The following is a 19,540-nucleotide window of genomic DNA, read 5'->3' on the forward strand; positions in this document are numbered from 1 at the left end:
CGCCATTAACACAAACACAAACAACAGCAGGACGAACACCGACAGCTGATTGACAGCCAGCGCCGGCTCCATTCGGGTTCTCTTTCACAGACAATGACATGAGTTCAGTTTGATGAGTCTGCATGAGAATATTTACATTATTTACACTGCTTTGGCCGTGAGAAACCACATAGTAGAGCCCTGCGCGGGACTGTTTTCTTCATCCCGCACCCGCCGAATTTCTGACCGTTACCGCCCGCTCCCGCAACGAGTGTGTTACACTCCCGCCCGCTCCCGCAAAACTCTGTGAATTTATTCCTGCACGATAATAGAGATGCATTGATTTTGTGTCTTCTCCCGTCCCGCAGGAAAAAAAACGTATTTGTATTGCTATTATTAAAGAGATTCATGTTTGTTTGTTTGTATTCTGACGCACTGGTAGGGAAGATGAATAGTAGCCTGGGCTATCGGGGACATCTAAAACTCTTAGGCTACCGCGCGTTTCTTTAGACTTCAAATACTTTGATTTTGGCTATTGAAGTATTTCGTAGGCTTGATTGGTCCTGGTGTAAATGTGCTGAAAGCATGTCTGAAAGCAGTTAGCCTATGAGAACACAGAAAGACAAAACACACAATACATTCGAATATAATTTCGTTTTTATCAAAAACGTTGCACCATCACACGGCACATAAAAATAGACTGCTTTGCAAAAAAATACAATGATAAACTACATGAAAACAGCAGTTTTGCAATTATTAACCAAAGCCATGACATCTCCATCATGTCGCTAGGCTACCTCCGGATCCCGCAGTGTTTTTTTTTAGCCGCCCATTCCCGCCCGCAGCAAAGTTCAAACCGCCCGCTCCCGCGAGATTTGCGTTGGGTCCCAATCCCAATGCAGCCCTCTACCACATAGAACAGCCTTGTGTTTAAAAGTCTCGTGTTGATGTGTTCAACCAGGAGCGTCGCTAGAGAACTTTCAACGCGAAATCCCGCCGTTCCCCAGTCAAATATCACTCTTTATGCTCGTCTATTATGGTGGCGATTAGAGAGGGAATAAAATCTTTGCGTGGCAGGGGCAGCTGCCACAAAGACCTGCCACCGCTAAATGCGCCTGCCACTAGACCTGCCACTGCCAGGTATGCGTCAATCAGTGTATACAGTGAGGCAGGCGCGACGCTTCGGTGCTGCGCGCGCCATTACGGATTTAAAGGGAGGAATAAAGCATAAGTTAAGGCAGCAAGGAATAAAACAAGGTACGTTATGGCAGGTTTTGTGGCAGCTGCCTCTTATTGTTTATACTTCGGTTGATGCACTTAAGTAAACAGACCGTGCCAGGGGCGTTTCTACGATTTGAAAACATCAGGGGCTGGTAGTGGTGGATGGGAGCTTACATCATAATTGCGTAAGATTTTGTTAGACACAGGTGGGTGAACCTGGATCCTTCTAGGGAGGTCTGGGGGCATGCCCCGCAGGAGAAAATTGGATATATTTTAAAGTTAAATTCATTAATCTGGTGCACTTTGAGAGTTCAAAAATAAGAGCTATAAGTTAACCCATGTGCAGTGTGCAAACTGAACAAAGAAAAAAAGGTTGTTGACCTGACCCCTCTTCTGATACTCTAATAACATTGGATCATGAACTCACCGTGTGAGCAAAGTCATATTGTGCTTTCGATTAAAGTTCATTTGACAGATACTTTGTTAAAGCAGTGCCACAAAACAACATTGTTACACTTTGAAAAAACAGTAAATAGTAATCACTGCAAATAGCAAACATATCAAAGTATTATCACAAAATTATAACTTTACAAAAATATATTACACAAATAAACTAATATATTTAATATATATATATATATATATATATATATATATATATTTTGCATGCAAAAATAGGGCCCCATTTTTATTTTATTTTTTTCTGTTTTAACTTTTCTGGACTCCTTTTTAATGGCTAAATTTCATTTTATTAATCAAAAAACATGTCTAATTAATTAAAACAATGAAACTTATACAATTTAACGTCAATTTATCAAGAGTTAAGTCATGTTTAGGGCCCTATGAAGCGTTTTATTTTTTTCTCACCTTGTATTTTATTGTTACCAGATTTGTTTTAGCATGTCTATTTATTTAAATGCATAAAACAACTTTTATTTATTTCTACAACAGCCTTATGAAATGATGTGTTGTGTATTTAAATTTTTCTGGTTATGAAATAAAGGCATAAAATATTAATTTATCTTTTAATTCATGAAAATTAAATTTTATTTTTGGCAAATAAAGGGGGTGCACTAATAAAATATAAAAGATGGAAGAAATATTGTGTAACAAAGTTTTATTAATTTTTCAACAGTAGTAGTAGTAGTAGTAGTGTAGGTACAAACCTTCGACTGAATGACTGTAATGTGTTTCTGCCACAATGTCTACAAGCTAAACCGGACTTTTATTTTGACGGGTTTCCGTGAATACCTTTACATTTCTGTGAGTATATAACCCTGGTTTACTCAAATGAAACAGTGAACTGCTCACTAAGTATTCTCAGAGCAGTTCTGGAGATGTTGTTCATGGATTTTTTATGGCAGACGCTGAAATCACAGCGAGCGTCACGCGCGCTTCAGTGTGTAGTAAAGGAAACCGCGCCTGCGTCTGCACCATTCATTCATAAAGAGACACTCAGAACATGCAGGATTCATATTTATATGGTATTTTGCGGCATAATATTTACAGATACTAGTCCACAACGCGATTTGTTTAAAGTGTAATGACCGACCTATGATTAATTCATTCAAACTATGACAAATTCCGTGAATTCCTCGGAAATCATACGGCGATACAAAACATTCGGGGCTAAAGAGAAATCTTTTGGGGCTCGAGCCCCGAATAATTAGCCCTAACAACGCCCCCTGGACCGTGCAATTCTATACTTATTTACCTACTTTACTTTAGGTTTTTAAATCCATAAGGCGCACGCAGCACTGAAGCATCGCGCCTGCCTCAACATCTTCACTGTATACACTCCGATTGATGCATATCTGGCGGTGGCGGGTCCAGTGGCAGCTGCCTGTGGCGGTGACGGGTTAAGTGGTAGGTTTTTGGCAGCTGCCCCTGCCACCCAAAGATTTTACCCTTGCTGGGCGATTATCATATGCCCAGTTTACAAAAATTTGCTTTAAGAACATTTTGCTGACATTTCACTAACCCTTTAACTCTCACCGTCCTGTGGTGCTCTTTCTTCCTTGTCTTTTTTCCCTATCAAATATTTTAGCAATAATCATAAATAGTGTACCATTTAAAAGCCTAAAGGGGTCATCGGATGCTAAGTTCACTTTTTCATGTTGTTTGAACATTAATGTGTGTTGTCAGTGTATGTACAAATCTACCCTATAATGATAAAAATCCATGCAGTTGTTTTCAATTAATCTGTAAAAATAATATCCCCTTTTTCAAATCGAGCCGTTCTCAGATGCCTGACGTTGTGGTGTCACACCCACAGAGGCCACTCCCACCATAGTTGATTGACATGAGCGTCTTACCTCAGATCAGCTGTAACAGTCCGACCTCTTTGTTTTGATGCCGGAGCAGGGATGTAAGTTAGACAAGAATATCTCCGATTGAGTGATTGAGGTGTTGTGTTGCTGGATGTAATAATGAACATAGTGGTCGTCATTTACTCCCGACATCTGAGCCGCTGAAGATGCAGTGGATCACGAATGCACCTCCCGATCTACATATATCCGTCTATGTTCACACGAATCATTCGTGATCCAGCTTCACTTACAGCAGAAGTGAGTATAAGTTTTTTTTTTTTTTAATGAATCTTTGCGATCGCCTTTCCTAATAATGTGCTAGTTAGCAAAAACACAGCTAAACATAGCTAAAGTAAACAGGCTCGTCACTCCACAGAGAGAAGAGAGGGGCGGGGGCGAGCAGAGCTCGTTTGCATTTAAAGCAGCCTCGACCAGAATGAGATGATTTTTGCAGAGCAGATTTTGTCAAGGTAAAAAGGGTGTTATTATAGATTTTTCATTAAGACCCTAAAGAATCATATCAACTTGTGGAAAATGGGCATTCGATGACCCCTTTAAGACCTCAAAATTTTTAAATCAGACATTGTGTTTCCATGGAAATGATAATTTTAAAAAAACTTTTAGTGGTCTCCTCTCCCTTAGTGGGTGTGTCAAGTGTCATATTACAAAATGCATTACGTCATTTTACAATAAAAACTTTATAATTTTGACAAAATACATATTGCTGAAAAGGTCTGAGTCTCAAGATTTCATATTTGGTGGTTATATTTTGCGATAAATGTGATATTGACAGAAAAAAATTTGACATTTGCAACAAAAAAAAAATGTGTTAAAAAATTAAATGGCGTTTGGATGGCACCCAGTGTTTGTTTGTGGAATAACCCCCTAAATAAAATCTCACAGGAATCTCTTTTTTAACTCAACTTCAAATTCGGAACATAATTTATTTAGGCATATGAATTTTTAGCAATTTTAGTGTCAATTCTGTGATGTAAAATATTAATTTTATATAAAATAAAAGAAATAGTACAGTGTATTTTCTTTACAGTAAATTTAAACTTCTGTAACTTTTTGATACTGTCATATTTTGAAATGATTCTACTTTTGCAATAATCTGCTGATTGTCTTTTTTAAAACAAGTCCAACCTTATTAAAAATTGTGGATTGTGCACTTTCATGTCTGTGTTCAAAAATGGGGGTGACAGTTAAAAGGTTAAATTATGAAAGTTACTTAAATGTCTTAAAACTTTCAAAAGGAAACATTCCTTTTTATCACTTTGCAAACATTATGAGAATGTTGTTTAAATGTTTTTTCTTAACATTCTAAAACAAGTAGTAACGTTTAAAAAATGTCAATTAAAATGTTTCAGAAAAACATGTATAAACATGAACAATAAGATGAACAATAAGCTTTAGGAATGTTTTTGAAAACCAGACAACTGCGAACAAACATTCTTTATGAAACGGATAGTTCCGGTCCTTGATTCTGATTGGTTGTCTCGCTGTTGTAAATTACTCTACAAACACACACCTTTGTTTACATTTGTGTGTTGCTTGGCAACCACTTTGTTGCAACCACAACAGCTTCTGAGGAACTACAGTATTTAGCGGAAGAATAGTGTTTTTTTATTAATATCATTACACATTATTTGCTTTGTTTTATTTTGTGAAATCTGACTGCTTATATGGAATAACCGCTTATTCGTCCACTTCGTGTCGTGCCTAACAACGCGCCTTAGATGTTATAAATTCACTGTAAACCACGGCTTCTTGGGGTTTATTGCTTAACTTAATGTTAGGCTACTGTTAAAACATGCGTTCATAGCTGTGAGATAACCTTGCCAGACAGTCTGTGTGTTGGACAGTCACTGGCTCATATTTAACAGAACTAACCGCACTCAGTCTACTCTAAACATCAGATGACGGCACCGGATGTTGTGAACGTTTGTCGGCCCGTTTCTTATTCTGACCGGAAGGTGCAAATCAGAGCTGAAGGTTTTATTGGCTGGGTTGTAATCTTGGCCGATTTCAGTCTAATAGTCGTATTTGTGTCTTTACGACGGCTCCACAGCAGCAGCATTGTGATAAAACAGGCCTCTCTGGCCCTGCGCTCGAGGCATTTGAGTAATGCGATGCTCGCCAGAGGTGTTCCCTTTTTAATTGCTCCGATTCCTTCCCCCGGTCGGACGCGGCGCACACAATAGAGTCTCAGACCGACGTCGACAGCCTCTCGGCGCATTAATCATGTCTGTCTGCGGGAGGCGTGCGGACGGACGCATCTGGGGTCGCGTTGCTTGACAACAGAGCGCAGGACTTCCAAATGTTATCGCACCAACACACGGACGATCCCGTCTGCTGACACCAACCTCTCCGGCTCAGACTCCCGCCAGCTGCAAATTATAAGCTATCGGTTCAGCAGAAGCCTTTCGTTTGGTAGAACAGTGAGATGCTGCTGCTGCTGCTGGAGATGGTGGAAACACTGCAGCACAGGTGATCGATGGATGGAAATGCTTTTCTAAATAAAACCACAATTATCATCAGCGATGGGGATCTGTGTTACGGCAGCTCTTGTGCTCATTTATTATTTGTGAATTAATTAATGGGAGGCTGAGAGCTGGCTGTACACCAACTGCTATTTTACCCAGAAAGTTGGCAGAAATCCATAATGAAGGTGGATTCAGCAGCGCCATGTGAAATTGAACTTGAGTTACAGTAGCCTATTCGATCAAGCTCAAAATAAATGAGGGGAAATTTAATATTCACAATCATGTGGTGTGGGAGGTTTGTATTTATGAGTTGTGAAGTCAAGTCATTTGGCTGAAGCGAGACTTTAACATTCACGCATTCACGGCAGGAGCTTTTATTTCATCGCATTCAATGTACATCAATTCATGCATTGCCTGGGAATTGAACCCATGACCTTATGTTGCAAGTGGACAGGAAGCGAGATGCATTTCAACTTTACGCAAAAACATTCAGTGTGATGTTTGAACTGTCAGGGAAAGACTTTGTGGCTTTCTCAGGTTGTGTAAATTCACTTAGGCTTCAGAACATTTGTTTTTGTCCACATTCATTTCACATGTACAAATATGTGCTCTTATTCTTTTATTTAAACAGAGTATACTTTTTTCTTTATCTATCCTGAAAGAATGGAAGTGAAATGTGACAACATGCCCCACAGGCAGAGTACATATGACATCTTAAAATGTTCTGATCTATAGAAAATATGCAATAAAAATGTATAAAGTGCTATAGAAATAATAGTGACACAACTAAATATTACTGATTTTTTATATAACAATAACATTTTTTTTTTACCAATTTGAGAATGAACATAGCAAAAATAGCTATACAGCATTAAAAACACTTTCAGAAAAAAGGCTGATTTGTCATCATAAACACTTAAACTGAGATGAAAACATTAACTTAAGACATGTACTTTTGCTGTGGTTATATCATGCTAGCATGTCTGGAAACCTTAAACCCATGTGTTTTACCACAAGCCCCATATTTTTGTGGCCCGCTCTTTTCTACTAATACAAACATCAAGTGTGTTTTTGCTTTTTATGTTTTTATTCAGTTTATGAACGCTAAATTTAACTGTTATATATTCTATTGTATCCTAGTGAAATCCATCCCAAGGTGGAACCCTCTGGAAGGAGTTTCTGACCCCAGGGATCACGATTTTGGAGCTATTGTGGTACAATTTTGCCATTTCAAGTGCAGCATAACAAGAACGATGGAGTTCTACACAGTGTTTGGTCAAACACGATTACACAATCTGTCTTTCAGATGTTTATGATTTAATTAGAATGTATGTAAAACTGACATCTTACAGACATCTGCCAGATGTTTGTACACAGCAAATGCTTTCCAGATCAATTGATCTTTAACAGACATCTTGCAGACGTACGTGTGCTATCTGGGTACATTGCTTCAGACGCAACTGAAGAACTCAGATGTACTGAAGCTGTTGTCCAGATTGGGCTGAGGTTGTAACTGCAAATGCATCAGAGAAGAGCAAACGCGGAAAGAGCCGCTGCTCCAACACACATCAGGTGACGAATGGTTTGACACGTCCCATAAACAAACCATTTGACACGGGATGATTTCTGTCAGATAGCATTATGAACTCATTCTGACATCTTAACGTGAACTGTGACAATTCATTACCCCCGTAACAAAGATGGCCAGCCATTCAGCGCTAACATCCAGCTAGCGACCCGGGCTAATCATCTGCCTTAATTGTTGGCGACCCCGCGGCGGCGCGCGCGTTTGAGAAAGCGGCGTACAGCCGGAGTCTATTGATATTCACCTGCTGATGCGTTTGAGTTTGCGCTTGATTCATAATTATGGCTGCGTGGGTCTTTCCGCTGCGTTTGGCCTTCGCAGACACACACTAGCATTATTCGCAGCCGCGCGTCTCCCTCAGAACACAGCTGCGCGCGCGCTCCCGTCCTCATTATTCAACTCTATTATGAGTTCAGTAGCGCTGAACCCGTGGAGAGGCTGAGCCGTTTACCAGCTGACAGAAACATGTTCTAAGAATGTTTTGTTAACGTTCACATTAATTATAAAAACGTCGCTTCTGAAGATTCAGAACGCCCAGTTTCTGATGTTACTTTGGATGTTACTTTAGAATGTTTTCTGAACGCTTTGAAACAAGTTACATCAAAAATTGTTACATGCCCAGTTAAAATATATAAGAAATAAAACATTCTATGAATGATGTATACATATTTAAATGTAATGTTAACGTTCCCGTTAAGTTATGAGAACGTTATTTCTAAATGTTCTCTGAACGTTCAAAACGTCCAGTTTTTAAAAGTTTTAAAAACATTTTTTCTTGGTTATGAACATTAAGGGAAAGTATAAACATTATCGGAGCATTATTTTAAAATGTTTTCTGGATGTTTTGAGTCAAATTGTAACCGGTGTTGGGGAAAGTTACTTTTAAAAGTAATGCGTTACAATGTTGCGTTACTCCCTTAAAAAGTAACTAATTACGTTACTTAGTTACTTTTTATGGAAAGTAATGTGTTACGTTACTTTTGCGTTACTTTTTAAATCTGGGCAGGGCTTGATTGTTTGTTTTTAATATAAAACAATTCTAATGTAAAAGCCCTTTTACACCAAAGTGAAGTGAATTCACCCTACTTTTCTTTTGAAAGAAAAGTACATTTATGCAGGAGATCACTCTTCACCTATATATATAAAAAAATGAAGCACAAATGTTAGTTTATCTAAAGTCATTTTTGCTTATTAGTATGATTGAATTGCATCATGGAAGGGTCAGCAGCAAAGACACTGCTTAATAAAATGGGATTAAATATATAAAGGATATTTGTTTTATTTAACATATTTTGAGTTTGCATTTCACTGTTTTTATTGATTTTGAGGAATAACGAATCTGTTTTTGTGAGTGAGATGAATTAATGCATGTTCACATTTAGCCTAGAATACAGTAACATCATGTTTACTCCCAATTTCCCGACTTGTCAATCAATAAATGGGGAAAATGGGGAAAAAAGTAACTGGCGTTACTTATTTGAAAAAGTAACTCAGATGTTTTCTTAGAAATTCAAAAGTAATGCGTTACTTTACTAGTTACTTGAAAAAAGTAATATTATTACGTAACTTGCGTTACCCCCAACACTGGGTGTAACATTAAAAATACATTACAGTGTATTTTTAATGTTTCAGAACTAATGTTATGTTCTCCTTAAACATTAAAAACGTTGTTTTTTAATATTCCCTTGTTTTTTTAAACAAGTAATAACATTAAAAAAAAAACATTAGATGAATGTTAAATTAAGCATTTTGTGAACAATGTATAAGTAATATTGTGTTAACATTTTGAGAATGTTATTAAAGACCAGATATCTCTGAATTAATAAATCTTTTCTAACAATATAAATCTATGCTGTCACTTTATTAATGTAACACATCCTTGGTGAATAAAGGTATTAATTTCTTTAAAAAAAAAAAAAAATAATAATAATATATATATATATATATATATATATCATCATTTTGCAATATTACTGTTTTTTTCTGTATTTTTGATCAAATAAATGCAGCCTTGATGAGCATAAGAGACTTCTTTAAAAACATTACAAGTCTTACTGATCTCATACATTTGAATGACTGTGTTTATGTTTATATGATGTATTTATATACGTTTATACTCCACATAAAGATAGCATAATGAGGCTGTTGTGAGAGTGTAAGTGTCTCTTTTTTGGGTTCTCCATTATAATTCATGTACTGTATCGACTTTCTCAAATGTTTCTCCTGAAATCCCTTCAGAGTAATAAAAATAGCCTCAAATGAGTCAATAGTTGTGGTTGAGTGTATATAGAGCGGGTCACGGGCGGATCGGGTCACCGTGAGCCCACGCAGGTCAGTCTCTCTCTCTTTCTCTCTGATTCTATATAAAGATGCCTGAAGGCAGACAGTAATGCAGTCCGTTAATGACAGTAACGCCGTCGCTCTGCTGCAGTGTGGCAGAGTAACTCACTAAAACCAGAAATACTGCTGATTTAACTCTTTTACAGTAACTGTAGAACAGTATTGTTTTCCAGTAGTTTCTCTAGTCACAGTGTGGCGTTACACAACATCACACGGCTGATTTTATGTCTCATTATATCACACACGCAACCTTGCAGTGAAGTGCTGGAGCAGAAATCAAACGCTCCGGTAGGAAATCTCTCTGTAATGGCACTGGGAGGTCTCATTCATTTCAGTGAGATGGTTTGTTTGTTTGTACAGTTCATTTAAATGAACCGCTTCAAAAAACACTTTATCATTTTTCACAAAACAAAAACAATTTGAAAGATTGTACTTGATGTGTTTCCTTTTCCTTTCTCCTTTGAAACATTTGTGAGCAACCATAACATCACTGAAGTATGTTTTTTTTCCCATGTCACATTTGTTCTAAGGGATCCTCACCTAAATAGCACACGCACGTCTGCAAGATGTCTGTTAAAGATCACTTGATCAGGAAAGCATCTGCTGTGTACAAACATCTGACAGAGGTCTGTAAGAAGTCACTTTTACATGCATTCCCTGATAGCACAGGTACATCTCAGAGATGTCTATTTGATGTCTGCATTTACATCTGCAAGACGTATTTTTAGATTGTTTGCTCATCTGCAGATGTCTATCAGATGTCAAATAGACGTCTATTAGATGTCTTTAAAGGAGAAGTCCACTTCCAGAACAACAATTTACAGAATATATATACACATATTTCAGAATTTTTCTCCATATAATGGACTGATATGGTGCCCCGATTTTGAACTTCCAAAATGCAGTTTAAATGCGGCTTCAAACGATCACAAATGCGGTTGTAAACGATCCCAGCCGAGGAAGAAGGGTCTTATCTAGCGAAACGATCAATTATTTTAACAAAAATAATACAATTTAAATACTTTTTAATCTCAAACGCTCGTCTTGTCTTTCTCTCACTGAACTCTGTGTATTCTGACTCAAGACAGTTAGGGTATGTCGAAAAACTCCAATCGTATTTTCTCCCTCAATTTCAAAAATCCTTTCAAAATCATCCTACATCGCTGCAGAAGAACAGACACAGTGTTTGCAAAGAAGATCAAACACCTTTAACAAAAAAGGTAAAACAGCGATATAGGACGATTTTGAAGTTGAGGGAGAACATGAGATGGGAGTTTTTTGACATACACTAACTGTCATGAACCGGAACAAAAACAGAGTTCAGGCAGAGTAAGACAAGACGAGCGTTTGACAAAACTGCATTTTGGAAGTTCAAACTCGGGGCACCATATCAGTCCATTATATGGAGAAAAATGCTGAAGTGTTTTCCTCAAAAAACATAATTTCTTTACAGCTGAAGAAAGAAAGACATGAACATCTTCATGACAAAGGGGTGAGTACATTATCTGTAAATTTTTGTTCTGAAAGTGAACACCTCCTTTAAGATGTTTATGATTTAGAATGTACGTAAAACTGACATCTTACAAACTTTTGCCAGATGTTTGTACACAGCAGATGCTTTCCAGGTCCAGTGATCTTTAATAGACATCTTGCATATGTACGTGTGCTCTAAATCATAAATATCTTAAAGACATCTAATAGATGTATATTTGACATCTGATAGGAAACGTCCAATAGACGTATTGCAGATGAGCAAAAATGCGTCTTGCATATCTAAATGCAAACGTCAAATAGACGTCTCTGAGATGTATGTGTGCTGTCAGGGCAGATTCTTTTTATTTATGTTTATTTATTTATTTTATTTTTTTGCAAAAAAACAAAAAACAAAACTGGTGCTTAAAGTCAGTTTTAGGTCATTTAATTCATTTTTAATTTGGGTGCCATTACTTCTATTAGTGTAATGATAAACACTTCTCTTTTTAATAATGGTTTATTATCTGGTCCGGTTCCTTATATGGCTTTACCTGCTTTCTAAAGTGCGCACATTTAAAAAATAAAAATCCAAAATAAAAATTGATGCCATGATGAAAACCACTGAAAACAGATGAAACCATTTTTGGATCCCCAAAGAATCTTAATCAGTTCTTGAAAGAACCCTTTTTAATTAATGTGAAGAACATAAAGGATCTTTTTCCACTACAAAGAACCTTTTATGCAATGGAAGTTTTCTGTGGATGTTAAAGGTTTTCAGTGGAACCATCAGTGGCAATGAAGAACCTTTGCTCGACTGTAGTTCTGAGTAGCTCATCTGATGCGTTCTCGTGTCTTTGCGTACGTCCACATGTAATGTGTATGTTATGGCGCGGTGTGAGCAGAAATCTGTCCCGCAGCGATTACATTTGTGTAGAGTGCAGCAGGAGCAGGAATCCACAAATCCCTCCTCTCATTTCCAGCGCCGCTGCGTCTCAGTCCTGAATGAAACGGCTCAGAAATCCGACATAAGCGCCCGGGTCAGTGTGAAGACAAACCCCCCCGAGGCGGCGCGATCCAGCGGCACGGCCAAATGAATACGAATGACGCGGGTCAACTGGCCAGTAAAATATGGCTGCAGGGGAGCAATAAGCTAGGGAAATTTTTCGCAGGATGAATAATACAGGGAAAAGCCATCTGGGGCGAGGCGAGGGGAGCTAGATTGCTCCATTATAAAGCGCTAAAGCCGTGCTGAATGTGAGCGAGCTCGAGCTGCCCTCCCAATTTCAGCAGGACACAAGTGGCGGCCTCCTCCCTCAAAGTCCTGCCGATCAATTTACAGATAAATAACCTGTCAGGAGGGGGAGCGTCTGTATCTCCGCACACACAGTCGAGCCTCCAGAGCTGATCATATATCAGAACAGAAAGTCCCGGGATCATGAGACGTGGGACGCGCCGCGGATTTGCGCTGTCATCGGAGGATCAGGGCGAATAACGGCGCGCGCGTGGCCGTCTGGAGCGGCTGGCTGACCGGTGTGTCCCGGTGAGATAAGCCCAGCGCTGTCACGTCCTGTTGATGGCTGTATTGTTCTGCTTTCTTCAGTGGCTGTGGTTCAAGCTCTTGAATGCAAGACAATACCTGAATTATAATTCTGAAGCTGACGCGCTCTGTAGAGGATCAAGCGGGCCGTGACACGAGGAGAAGATCCTCACACGGGACTTACTGACACCGAATCATTCGCAGCTTTTACATTTACACACTGTTTGACTAAAGAAACACCACGCACGGCTGGTTTCAGCACCTCTGAATACATTTCCTTGCTTTAAATTCATATTGAAAAACACGAGTGCAGTGGATTAAATGCTACTTTATTATATAAAGGTGTGGATATGCAAGCATATTTTGATGGAAACATTATTTTGTGTCAACTGCACTCTTAAAAATAAAGGATACGAAAGGAGGTTTTCAAAGCAGTGTCATAGAAAAAAACATTTTTTTGGTTCCCCAAAAAACCGTTCAGTGATCAGTTCTTAAAAGAACCATTTTTCATTAATGTAAAGATCCTTTTACCACTATTAAGGATGAGGTTCTTGTCAGCGGCAATAGCCTTATGGTTAGTGTGTCGACATATAGCCTCATTGCGCTGCGGGCGACCCGAGGTCGAATCGCGGCTCGTGGCCCTTTCCCGATCCCACCCTCTTTTCTCTCTCCCACATTGTTTCCTGTCCACCTATACTGTCCTATGCAAATAAAGGCATAACTATGCCAAAAATAAATCTTAAAAAAAAAATGAGGTTCTTCATGTAGCAATCAGTGGCAATAAATGCCAATATTCTGATTGACCAAGAACACACAGTTCAATTTATATTCATGTCTTTAAGACTATTGGTTTACACCTTACGTCAAAAGCAATGGATAAAAACATCATTTTCTTATTTTAAAACTTCTTTCACATGTAGTAGACAGTCAAAAGGACTACATTTGGAAATATGGAAATTAAATACAGACAATCACAAGGTAAAACGGAGAGTTTTGTTGTGCTGGCATCAATTTGACCAAAATTTGATTTTCAAACACTTGAAAATTATTTGCTTGAAATACTGGTTAAACTATTTATTTCTTCTTGAAATTCGGTGGATATTTCTCATTTAGGGTCATGAATGTGCATGCAAAGTTTCGACACAGTGGTGTGCTTTACAAAGACAGAAATGATCCACAAATTGTTACGACTTTTATGTTGCCGTCGGCCCCGGTTTCTATGTAATTTGTCAAAAATCAACACGTTGAAAAAAACACTGAAGAAAAAAAAAACTTTATTGTAACTTGGCAAACAGTAGATGACAACTTACTAGATTTAAGACACAAAGTTTACTTGAAATTGTCTTTTAAATCATCCAAGGAAAATTCACATTTTCTTCATCTATTTGAGTTTCACAGTTAAAAAATCTGTCAAAGGTTGTTTCTGGTTGTTTGTTTTTTGGATCTCAATTACTAGACAGTTTCAGCACTGAACAGAAGTGTGAGAAATTCAGAGAAAAGGGCTTGAGAAAAAGACATTAAAGAAAGACTGAGGAAGTACAAATACCAATACATATTACTTACACAAATCAGTACAAATAATGTAAGATACTACTTATACTATTATTACCTCATTGTGCAAGTAGTCAATACAAGTAGCCATGACAAAAACAAACTTGGACTCATTAACTATGTGGGTCAAACTGAATCCCAACACAATAAAAATCAAAGGAAAATCATTTAAATCATATTTTATATGTTTAGTCTCTGACAAGCTGCATTAGAGGGTTGTCTTTAGTATTTTCGTTGTGTCAATTTGTCCCAAATGGCTTGGAAACCAATGTGGGTCAATTTTACCCACAACACATAAACTGAGGGCAGTTGTTGAACACAACAGAAGATAAGTTAGTAATCTATCTCTGAAGTGTAGCAGCAGTGGGATATGATTGATTAGATCAGATTCATAAACGATAAAACAGCAGACAAGAGTTTCCCTCAGTGTTTGTGTGATCAGCGTTTGGGCTTAATGGGAACTGCTTTTCTCTTTAACAGCCAATACTCCGGAAATCCACTGAAGTGCTGCTGTCTGAACTAAATATTCAAGTGGAAGCAACACTCTTATTTGATCTCAGTTTTAAATTCGGCTACATTTTCTGAATTCGCCATTCCAAATTAAGAGCAGACCCACACACAAATAATCAGCAAATACACAAATCAATAGATATTTCGAGCTCCGCTTGAGCGCACACATCCGTATCCGTTGTGTGTGTGTGTGTCACTACTTTGGAGGGTATTTACATAATTTCATTCCTGTACTCCCCCATAACCTGAGTGTGAGCCAGTATCCATTTGTTAAAAGCGCTGCCCACACATCACCCAGCAGAGCCGTATGCACTGGATGGGCTCGTCACCGGCCTCCCACACAGCGTTATATAAAACTAACAGCGTCTCTTCACAGGAGCATGAACGTCAGCAAGTGACTTCTCAAAGGTATCAATCAATTTAGAGAGAAGGCCGGGAAGCAGAGGCTGCCCTCGCTGAATTACAGCTTTCTTCGCCGCGCCTGCAGAGGGACAAAAGGAAGAGGTCGCGGGGTCGTCTGGAAGTGCGCTCGGGTCCGAACCGTGTCGTGTCGGCGCTCGGCGTCGGATCCGCTGAAATGGATTTGGCGCGGCTCGACGGGCGAAAAGACTCTGAAAGCGTTTCCACAGCTCAAGGCTGCAGTCATTAGTGCCGTTCTGATCTGAAGATACACCTGTAAATGGAGCAAATGGAGGGAGGACAAAATAAACAATGATTAAACTGCTCAAGTGTCGTTTTTCAGAGGCTCTTACGGCTTGATCTGGAGGAACAGGGAGCGAAAAACACAGGCCCTGTTTATAATGCGCCTTATCATGATGTCAGATAACAAATAAATGCTGGAAATGTTCAATTCAAATACAGATTAATCATATTTAAACAATACATTGACTCAAAGCACTGGTAGTATGCCTTCAGCCTATCAAAGACAAAATGTATTGTTGATAATATTCACTACATTATGAATGAAGCTGCAGAGCCAACAGTATCATAATGTTTATTAATTCATAACCAAAGCTATTTTCTGTAAACAAAGAATAAATTTAGATTTTTACAAAAACAACAACATTGCATTGTTTAAATAAGATGCCTAAATATACATATAAATGTGAATTATGAAAGTTCCACTTCATAAGGCATTGCAGGCAAGAATGAGATTTTGTGCTATTTGGCTTTTCGTAGCATGTTTTTAGACTAGTGGAAATAAAACATGCAAAATACACATTTGTGACTCTGGAGCACAAAACCAGACTGAAGTATCACCAGTATATTTGTAGCAATAGCCAACTGTGTGGGTTAAAATGATCAAAATGAATTTCTTTGATGCCAAAAATCAGTAGGATATTAAGTAAAGATCATGTTCCATGGAGATATTTTGTAAATTTCCTACCGTAAAAATATCAAAACTCAATTTTTGATTAGTAATACGCATCGCTAAGAACTTCATTTGGACAACTTTAAAGGTGATTTCCTCAGTATTTTGATTTTTGTGCACCCTCAGATTCCAGATTTTCAAACCGTTGTATCTTGACCAAATATTGTCCTGTCCTAAAACCATACATCATATTTATTCAGCTTTCAGAAGACGTATACATCTCAGTTTCAATAAATTGACCCTTATGACTGGTTTTGTGGACCAGGGTCACATTTAAGCGTTTCTTTTATTGCACTTTATCTATTTGCGTCTGTAGATTTCAATTCCAATCTATATCTTTAAATACACAAATACAGTTTTTATTCCTATCTTTTTGAAGGTTTGTACATATTTCAATCACACTGATTTAACATTTTATTCTTAAAAACAAGGTTAAAATGATTTTATTTGGTCTGCTGACAGTATTTTTGCATTTATGGAGTGATACAAAGATAAATCCAACATCTCCTCTGGACAAACCTAAAAAAATATTTAACAAAATCAACAAGAATTTTGAGCCTGTATTCAGATCTCTGTTCTGGACTATGCAAACTTGTGCATATTTAATTAGATATTTCAGAGCACTTAAAAATAACAAAAAATATTTGCAACTTTAAGTGTAACCAGTCAGCTGGTGTGGTGATATGTATGTTACCCCGTTCACCTTGGGTGTTTTGCCTTAAAAATTCAAACACTTCTTATCTACCATTAGCCATATACATCACAGAAAAGCGCATTTATTGGCATAAACACGAACGCATCCAGACCCCAATCAACCTGAACTCATGTGCGCCGCTGTCGCAGCTCTGCTGGTATTTATAGCGCTCTTGTCTTCAGCACCCGCCTCTCAGGTCAACGCTGTGAAGCGATTGGCTCGCGATCGCAATTAGACGGCTGTGATTGGCCCATCGAGCTGCCCATCAAAGTGTTCCACGCCGCTCTCCTCAGCGGTCGCTCTCTCAGCCCGTGAGACCTAATGTTTCCACATTAAATGACTACAAACACTCCAAAAATATAAGCATTACCGTCCACAAACGACACACTGTACCGGAACCGGTAAGAATATGTGTATACTTGTTGTTTTTGGTGTAATGTTGAGAAATGGCCAACTGCTGCACGAGCGGTTCATTAGCGCGCCTGCTAACGCGGTAGCGGGATTAGCTGGTTAGTTGAGTCCTCAGACAGCTGGTTTAAATACACAAGCTGACTGTACTAGTCCTGTATTTGGTCAGAAGAGCTCGGGCTAGTTCGTGTTTTGGTTTCACAGCCTCGGTAAATGAATTCGCCGAGTGTCTTTCATTGAATCGGGCGCCGGTTTCTGTGACTGAACTCCTCAGATGAGGCCTGTGATTTTAAATGATTGACATGTCACATGAATACAGTCGCTTTGAATATTTAATGATCTGAATGAATACACTTCACTTTGAGATGACATGTCGGCCTTATAAAGGTTTACCACAGCCGCTGTCAAATGTCTGTGTTATTACTGAGTGTCTGTTAGCAGCAGAGCTAGCATGCTAGCTGTTGTCAGTGAGGGATTCAGTCAGAGATGATGATGATGATGATGATGATGACACCGACACCGCTGACAGGTGCTCACAACGCTTCATCTACAACTGTAAATATGATTCTGTGGAGTGACAATTGTTTATGTCCTGCTCATAAGTGACAGTAAGTGTGTGTGTGTTTATATGGTCATGTGTGACACATGTTTGTAATGGAGGGCTCAGTCAGAGATGCTTCAACCACACCGACAGTAAGTTTTCCACACGTGCACATGTGCAGTTAACACAGTGTACAGTACTGGAGAGCAGTGCAGCTGTTGTGTAAATGCTGCAAACCAGGCATTCACTGATGGTTGAGTAATGATGGATGCTTTTGACTTGTCTTTTGACCCCCATTATGAGGTTTGCACTGAGATTTAATGAACTGTATCTGGTGTTTGCAACATTTCAGATAAAAACAACTTTACAGTTTGCATCTTTAACCCTGTAAAGCCTGACATATGAAATAATAGTCCAAAAATCAGTTTTTTTGAAATGCCGAAAGTTATTGAACCTCTGGACAAAATAGAAAACCTAATAAAAAGTTTGCATGTGTGTTTTTTGTTTTGTGTCATATTTGATGCATCAAATCTGATACAGTGAGAATATGGAGCTCTGTTTTATTCAGAGACTCAGACTGAATCTGCAGCAGATGCTGATGTTAATATGATGAAATTCTGATACTTACAGTGTTGGGCACGTACCTTTAAAAAAGTAATTAGTTACAGTTACTAGCTACTTCTCACAAATAGTAACTGAGTTAGTAACTGAGTTACATCATTATAAAAGTAACTAATTACCAGGCAAAGTAACTATTGCGTTACTTAAAAAAAATCTAATTTAATATAACTATTAAATAAATATAAAACATTGTACACTAATCTACACTATTTTAATGTTGTTGTGGGCAGTGTTGGGAATGTTACTTTGAAAAGTAATTAGTTATAGTTACTAGTTACTTCTCACAAATAAACTCAGCAAAAAAAGAAACGTCCTCTGACTTTCAACTGTTTTTACTTTCAGTAAACTTAATGTGTAAATATTTGTATGAACACTAAAAGAGTCAACACCATAAGACATAAACTAAAAATGTTTCACAATGTGTCCCTGAATGAAGGGAGGCTCAAAATCAAAAGTACCAGTCAGTATCTGGTGTGGCCACCAGCTGCTTGAAGTACTGCAGTGCATCTCCTCCTCATTGACTGGACCAGATTTGTCAGTTCTTGCTGTGAGATGTTACCCCACTCTTCCACCAAGGCACCTGCAAGTTCCTGGACATTTCTGGGGGGAATGGCCCTAGCCCCTCACCCTGCGATCCAACAGGTCCCAGACGTGCTCAATGGGATTGAGATCCGGGCTCTTCGCTGGCCATGGCAGAACACTGACATTGCTGTCATGCAGAAACTCACGCACAGAACGAGCAGTATGGCTGGTGGCATTGTCCTGCTGGAGGATCATGTCCGGATGAGCATGCATAAAGGGTACCACATGAGGGAGGAGGATGTCTTCCCTGTACCGCAAGGCATTGAGATTGCCTGCAATGACAACAAGCTCAGTCCGATGGTGATGTGATATACCGCCCCAGACCATGACG

At 38.6% G+C, this 19,540-nt stretch overlaps 1 protein-coding gene across 7 annotated transcripts in view; it reads left to right on the forward strand.

Moving 5' to 3' along the window:
- The first annotated feature begins 17,313 nt into the window (after positions 1-17,313).
- Positions 17,314-19,540, forward strand: part of LOC127157236 (R3H domain-containing protein 1) — a 58,098-nt gene continuing 55,871 nt past the window's right edge. For all 7 annotated transcript variants that reach the window (XM_051100474.1, XM_051100476.1, XM_051100478.1 and 4 more), the window contains exon 1: positions 17,314-17,458. The gene's annotated coding sequence lies outside the window, so the exon portion shown is untranslated. The remainder of the gene's footprint in view (positions 17,459-19,540) is intronic.

Source organism: Labeo rohita, unplaced genomic scaffold (assembly GCF_022985175.1).
Source record: "Labeo rohita strain BAU-BD-2019 unplaced genomic scaffold, IGBB_LRoh.1.0 scaffold_102, whole genome shotgun sequence".
NCBI classification, from domain to species: domain Eukaryota; kingdom Metazoa; phylum Chordata; class Actinopteri; order Cypriniformes; family Cyprinidae; genus Labeo; species Labeo rohita.